General features: G+C 42.0%; 1 non-coding gene across 1 annotated transcript; it reads left to right on the plus strand.

The window, feature by feature from the left end:
• The first annotated feature begins 5,131 nt into the window (after window positions 1-5,131).
• On the plus strand, window positions 5,132-5,321 carry LOC123325050. Its single transcript, XR_006540215.1, has one exon. It is a non-coding gene; the product is annotated as a U2 spliceosomal RNA (small nuclear RNA).
• Window positions 5,322-7,785: the final 2,464 nt, after the last annotated feature.

Here is a 7,785-nt window from a genome sequence, read left to right on the forward strand (position 1 = left end):
TGTGCATAACACCCAGTGCTCCATGCAGAATGTGCCCTCCTCAATACCCACCACCAGGCTAACCCATCCTCCCACCCCCCTCCCCTCTAGAACCCTGTTTGTTTTTCAGAGTCCATCGTCTCTCATGGTTCGTCTACCCCTCCGATTTCCCCCGCTTCATTCTTCCCCTCCCGCTACCTTCTTCTTCTTCTTTTTTTTTTTTCTTAACATATATTGCATTATTTGTTTCAGAGGTACAGATCTGAGATTCAACAGTCTTGCACAATTCACAGTGCTTACCAGAGCACATACCCTCCCCAGTGTCTATCACCCAGTCACCCCATCCTTCCCACCCCACCCCCCACTCCAGCAACCCTCAGTTTGTTTCCTGAGATTAAGAATTCCTCATATCAGTGAGAAGGATGATTTCTGACCAGGGCGCCTGGGTTACTCGGTTGTGCGTCTGCCTTTGGCTCGGATCCTGGTCCAGGATCGAGTCCTGCTCAGCGGGGAGTCTGTTTCTCCCTCTCCCTCTCCCTTCCCTCTCCTCCCCCGACCTTTTTTAAAAGATTTTTTATTTATTTGTCAGAGAAAGGGAGAGAACAAGCTCAAGCAGGGGGAGTGGCAGGCAGAGGGAGAAGCAGGCTCCCTGCTGAGCAAGGAGCCTGATGCGGGACTTGATCCCAGGACCCTGGGATCATGACTTGAGCCAAAGGCAGATGCCCAACCCACTGAGCCACCCAGGCGTCCCCCTTCTGGTCCCCTTGACTCATGCTCTCTTGCCCGTGTGCTCTCTCTCAAATAAATAAATAAAATCTTTAAAAAAAGGAAAGACTATGAAGAAAAGGGATGATTTCTGATCAACGTAAAGCATGTGAGACCTCTGATCTATACTTCATTATGACTTTTCAACCTTCTCCATCTCAAATTCATATGTATCTCCGATTCTTCAAGTCCACATGTCCTATTTGATCCTATGTATTGTTTATACCACACCCTATAGTATGGAATGCTGCAACCATTCCTTTCTTCCTAACTCATTCATTTATTCATTTGAGAGCCTATTTTGGAGCAGGTGCTGTTCTAGTTGGACAACATGAACAATAATCAAATGCATCTGTAATTTGTCAGATGGTGATAAGTAGAGAGGCCATGGTGGCTATTCTAGAAAGTGGGGTCATGGTATGAGGTGACATTTGAACAAAGGCTCAAGAGAAGGCTCCAGACACAAGGATATGTATGCTCTGATTAGGTTATAAACCACTCAAAACAGGGAATGTGTCATTTCATATCATATCCCTCAGAATATCTACTGCTGTGTCCAGCACCAAGTAGTTTCTCAGGAAATCCCGGGGAATGGCTACTTGAAAGTATAGTTGGGAAAAAGAAAAAAAAAGCAACCTACTGACTGTTATGTTGAACTAGATAAAACATTTGTTGCACAAAAGCTTTTTTTTTTTTAAAGCTTTTATTTATTTATTTGACAGAGAGAGTGAGAGAGCATAAGCAGGGGGAACAGCAGAGGGAGAGGGAGAAGCAGGCTCCCCGCCAAGCAGGGAGCCCGACGCGGGGCTTGATCCCAGGACCGTGGGATCATGACCTGAGCTGAAGGCAGACGCTCAACCATCTGAGCCACCCAGGCGCCCCAAAAAAGCTTTCTTTAGAGGGAACTTTATTATAGCTAGGTGAACCCAGCATTTTCACATGGGACATGAATGAGCATAAATTTGAAAAAGGGTGGGGGTTTTTTGTTTGTTTTAAAGATTTTATTTTTAAGTAATCTCTACACCCAACATGGGGCTCCAACTCACAACCCCAAGATCCAGTGCTGTATGCTCTACCGACTGAGTCAGCCAGGGACCCCTGAAAAGAGTTTTATTATATTTTAATATAGAACACTGCTTTGTAGCAATAATTATTATAATGAAATTTTATCTGTTGAAGTAACCAACTATTAGTTCAAGTTTTGTACACTTTATTACCATATATTCCATTACAATTTTCTGCTTTTCTTATAAAAATAATTATTTCAAGTAGGCAATACATTTATAAGATTTAAAAATCAGAAAGTATAAATAGGTACATAGTGAAAAATCTTCCTCCTACTTTTTGCCCTCCACTGTCCAGTTCCCACCCTTACCCCTAATATACACACACACACCTATTACTAGTATCTTGTGCATCCTTCCACAGTTTCTTCCTGCATGTACAAATAAGTACAAATATATACTCTATTCTCCCTTTTAACAAAAATAGCCCATTCTCCACTTTGCTATTTAAAATTTCCTAATGCATCTTGGAGGTCTTTCCATATCAGTAGGTGTAGGGATTTTCATTCTATTTCACTGTTGCACAGTGTTCCATTGTATAAAGGGCCACGATTTATTTAGAGTGTCTCACTAGTGGACAACTAGGCTTCCAGTCTTTTTTAAAACAAAGCTTCAATAAATACCGTGGAACATTTATCATTTTACACATATATGAGTATAGATGTAAAATCCATCCAAGAAAAATTATTGGATCCATGGATGTCTTAATTTGTAATTGTTATAGATACTGCTAAATTGTCTACCCTGGAGCTTGTACTGTTCAACTGTCCCGCCAGCATCAACGAGAAGGACATTCATTTCCTCTTTCATTCATTACATAAATATTAGTTGACTATCCACTCCCTCTTAGGCAGCATGGGAAGCACAAGGGATGTAAATCAAGTAAGACATGGTTTCTGCCCTGAAGGAGCTCACAGTTGGGACAGTAGTGCTCAACTGGGGCAGTTTTACTCTCCAGGGGACATCTGACAGTGTCTGGGGACATGACAAAGAAGGGGTCCAAAGTGTCAGTAGTGCCCAGGCCGAGCAACACTGATCTAGTGGGAGTGACAGACACTGAAATGTGCTGTGGAAAAGTTGCGTTCTTGAAACTTAGAGGAGAGGCTTCTGAAGGCCAATCAGAGCAGGGAGGACAGGTGAGAAGAGAAAGGGAAGAGTGGGCGTAGTGGCTCGGAGGTGTGTGAGCAGTTTTGAATGGCCAGCCTAGTGAAAGCTGGGTGAAGGAGGTGTGTGCAGCAAGCCAGAGAAATCGTCGTGGATCTGACTGACAAGGGCCTTAGTGGCCAGGCTAAAGATGGGATCTGTAAGCAATGTGGGGAGTCACTGAAAGGTTTCAAGCTGGGAAGTAAGGTGCTTAGATGTGCATTTCAGAAACTCACTTTGGTGGCAGGAGGGAGGACTGTTTGGATGGGGGCCAGATTGGTGACAAGCAGAAGAGTTAGGAGGCTTGGCAGTAATCCAGATTGCAAGTGACAAGAGCCACAACCCAGGTGGGAATAGAGGGGAGGGGTTCTGGAGATACAAAGGAAGCAAAATCAGAAGGACGTGGAGCTAAGAAGGGGATTTATAGGATGATTGCTATGCTTCTGATATGTAACCAATAGGATGGCAAGAGAGGTCATTCTGTAGAATACAGAACACCGGAGAAGAGCAGATTTGGGGAGGAAGAGAAATGTTAGTCAATGAGCAGGGAATATTCAGACCTGCAGTTCAGCAGAAAGCCCAGGACTGTCATCCCCATTTAAGAGGACGTCCCCATTTAATAGGACAAGGAACTGTCCTTTGAAAGACTGGGAGTGGATGAGGTCATCCAGGGGGAATGCAGAAAGAGAAGTGGGTGGAGAACAGAGCCCTTGGGAGCAGCTGCTGATTGGCTTCCATAGAAATTGCACGAGGAGCTGAATGCTCATCTTTTTTTTTTTTTTTTAAGATTTTATTTATTTGACAGAGAGAGACACAGCGAGAGAGGGAACACAAGCAGGGGGAGCGGGAGAGGGAGAAGCAGGCTTCCCGCGGAGCAGGGAGCCCGATGCGGGGCTCGATCCCAGGACCCTGGGATCATGACCTGAGCCGAAGGCAGACGCTTAACGACTGAGCCACCCAGGCGCCCCCTGCTCATCTCTTTTATGGGTTGTTATTCTCATCTCCTCTGGCTGTGTTGACAGTGCTGCTATTTTCTTCCAGGCAAGCAACCCAATTTTTTAACAACCCTCTAAAAGGCTATGCAAATCTAACTTGTTATTGATACTGTTATTTTCATTGTCCCAGTTGCGCACCTGGTACCTGAAAGTTTTCTACAACATACTCCCTGCTACCTCCCGCAAACCCTTTGGTAACACTTTGTTGTTTAAAAACTTAGCTCAAGGGGCCCCTGGGTGGCACAGTGGGTTAGGTGTCTGCCTCTGGCTCAGGTCACGATCTCAGGTCATGAGACGGAGTCCTGAGCCCTGAGGCGGGCTCTGTGCTCAGCGGGGAGTCTGCTTAGATTCTCTCCCTCTGCCCCTCCTCCCCTCAAATAAATAAATAAATCTTTAAAAAATTAAAAAATAATAAAAACTTAGCTCAAATTTCTCTCTTTCTTTCTTTCTTCTTTCTTTTTCTTGAAGATTCTATTTATTTGTCAGAGAGAGAGAGAGAGCACAAGCGGGGGAGCGTCAGGCAGAGGGAGAAAAAGGCTCCCTGCCAAGCAGGGAGCCTGATTCGAGACTCAGTCCCATGACCCCGGGATCATGACCTGAGCCAAAGACAGACGCTTAACCAACTGAGCCACCGAGGTATCCCAGGCTCAAGTATCTTTCCTGCCTGCCTTCCAAGGAACCCTGGGCAAATATCTGTCATGGAACTGAAATACCTCACTATAGTTGTCTGGGTTTTTTTGGTCTGCTTCCCTCGCTATACTGAAATCTCCTTAGGGCAGGAATCACAGTTTGTCTTAGACCCTCCAGCACCCAATACAGAGCTTGACTTAACCATTTGAAAAATGGCTATTGAATGGAATTTTTTTTTTTTAAGATTTTATTTATTTATTTTTTTTGACAGAGAGAGAGAACAAGTAGGCAGAGAGGCAGGCAGAGGGAGAGGGAGAAGCAGGCTCCCCGCTGAGCAGGGAGCCCGACGCGGGGCTCGATCCCAGGACCCTGGGATCATGACCTGAGCCGAAGGCAGCCGCTTAACCGACTGAACCACGCAGGCGCCCCGAAAAATGGCTATTGAATAAATGACTTTGAGTTCTAAGAGGTTTATTGACAGGGCTCCTATACATTCCAGGGCACTCCTGATTTACACCTGTTGACCAGGCACAGTTATTAATAATTACCAGTTTCAAGGCTTCTCGGCCTTTGGCTAAGATCAAGTGTGGTATCTGTTCTTATAAGCTTAATATCTGATACATCTGCTATCCAAGGACAACATATTGAATGGATTTTTGGAGAAGGGAGATTAAAAAGGAGCTTGTTCTGTCCACTCCACACACCGACCAGGTATTGTGGTCCTTCCAGGCATGGTTCCCCCCCCCCGTTGGGGACAAAATAATAATGACCATACAATCTTATAATTATATATAATCACATTATAGATAATTAATATACAATAAAATATGATTAATAATTTAATAATATAATAAAATATGTCATATAGAAATTATAATAAACAATATAATAAAATATAATTAGTATAATAAACTATAGAATTAATATATGATATATAATTACTAATATATAAGATTGTATGATGATTATGATCCCTTTCAATCTCAAAAGTGCCCTCATTTGCAAGATAAATTATGTGGTTATCCTGTTTATAGACTACCCAATTGTCATAGCTGATCCTAACTTTTGGCAGGTGTCTCTGTTTATAAGACATTTCTACCAGAGAAACCAGCAGACACAGCAGGATCTGTTACTAGTTCTAGCCAATATCAAATAATGCAAACCATTTTTCTGAAATTATGAGGCAGAAATGAGACACCAGAGTTATGGGAAAGAGAGGGAATTTACACATTCCTTACACTGATCAAACTTCTTTCGAAACCAGCAAGCTATAGAATCAATACAAAAAAATTATTGGCGCAAATAGGATGGTGCAGTGCTAAGAACCAAGAACTACAGGATTTTATAAATATGAGGCCTCACAAATCAGGTAGCTACAATAATTCATTGTGTAAATGAGGAACTGAGGCCCAGAGAGATTATGTTGAATTGACCAGTTATAAAATTAGTTTAAAAATGGGGCCTAGACATAAGGATAATCAAATATAACAAAGAAAGAAAATAAGAGAGTTCAAAACTAGACCCACATGTATGCAGTTATTTGATTTTCAGTGAAGGTGCCAAAGCAATCCAATTAGGAAATTATTTTTAGCAAATGGTGCTGGAATAACTAGATATCCATAGGGGGAAAAATGAACCTGACCCTACCTTACACCATTCACAAAGACTAATTTGAGATGGATTAGAGACCAAAATATAAAAAACAAAACAATAGCGGCGCCCAGGTGGCTCAGTTGGTTAAGCAACAGACTTGATTTCTCTCAGATCGTGATCTCAGGATCCTGGAATCGAGTCCAGAGTCGGGCTCAGTGCTCACCAGGGAGTCTGCTTGAGGATTCTCTTCCTCTCCTTCTGCCCTTCCCTGCCCCTCAGGCTCTCTCTCTCTCTCAAATAAATAAGTAAATAAAAAGACTTACTTATTGGGGCGCCTGGGTGGCTCAGTCGTTAAGCGTCTGCCTTCGGCTCAGGTCATGATCCCAAGGTCCTGGGATCGAGCCCCGCATCGGGCTCCCTGCTCGGCCAGGAGCCTGCTTCTCCATCTCCCACTCCCCCTGCTTGTGTTCCCTCTCTAGCTGTCTCTCTCTCTTTCTCTCTGTCAAATAAATAAATAAAATCTTTAAAAAAAAAAAAAGACTTACTTATTTGAGAGAGAAAAAGATAGGAAGAGCAAGCACAAGTAGTGGCGGGGTTTGGGGAGAGGGAAAAGCAGTCTTCCCACTGAGCAGGGAGCCCCACTCAGGACTCAATCCCAGGACGCTGGGATCATGACCTGAGCCGAAGGCAGCTGCTTAACCAATTGAGCCACCCAGGCACCCCAATAAATAAATCTTAAAAAGAAAAACTATAAAGCTTCTAGAAAAAAAACCACAAAAGGATATCTGTGTGACTTGAAGGTAGATAAATATTTGTTAGCACACAAAAAGCAACAACTATAAAAAATTGACAAATTCAACTTCATCAAAATTTAAAACTCCTACTCATCAAAAGATACTGTTAAAAAAAGAATAAGCAAGCCACATACTGAGAAAAGAATATGCAAAACATATTTCTAATAGATACCTACTCGTTACAAATAGGAAAATAGTAACTTCGCAGTGGAGAAATACGGCAGATTTTATCCTAACTGAATGACCAAAATTAACATTACCAGTAACGGCACAAATGGACATCATTTACTGCCTGATGGGATGCACTGAGAAGGACCCAACTTTCCTTCTGTGGTATTCCTGCCAAAAAATACATAACCTCATTCTAAACATCAAACAAACCCAAAATGAGGGAAATTCTATAAAATACCTAGCCTGTACTCTTGAAAAGTGTCAAGGTTATAAAAGACAAAGAAATACTGAGGAACTGTTCCAGATTACAGGAGACTAAAGACACATCATAACTGAATGAAATATGTGACCCCAGATAGAATAAAGGACATTAATGGGATGATTGGTAAAATTGGTAGGGTCAAAGTTTAGGTAATAGTATTATGTCAACATCAATTTCCTAAATTTGATCATTATACTGCTGTTATATAAGAGAATGTTCTTTAAAAAAAAAAAAGTAAATGAACACTGAAGAATTTAGAGGTAAAAAGGCATCATGCCTACAATTTACATATCAGAAATTATTTTTAATCTATCTATTTGTACTTATATATGTATATCTCTATCTATACTTATATATGTATACATGTATGTGTATATATATATATATAC

Source organism: Neomonachus schauinslandi, chromosome 5 (assembly GCF_002201575.2).
Source record: "Neomonachus schauinslandi chromosome 5, ASM220157v2, whole genome shotgun sequence".
Taxonomy (NCBI): Eukaryota; Metazoa; Chordata; class Mammalia; order Carnivora; family Phocidae; genus Neomonachus; species Neomonachus schauinslandi.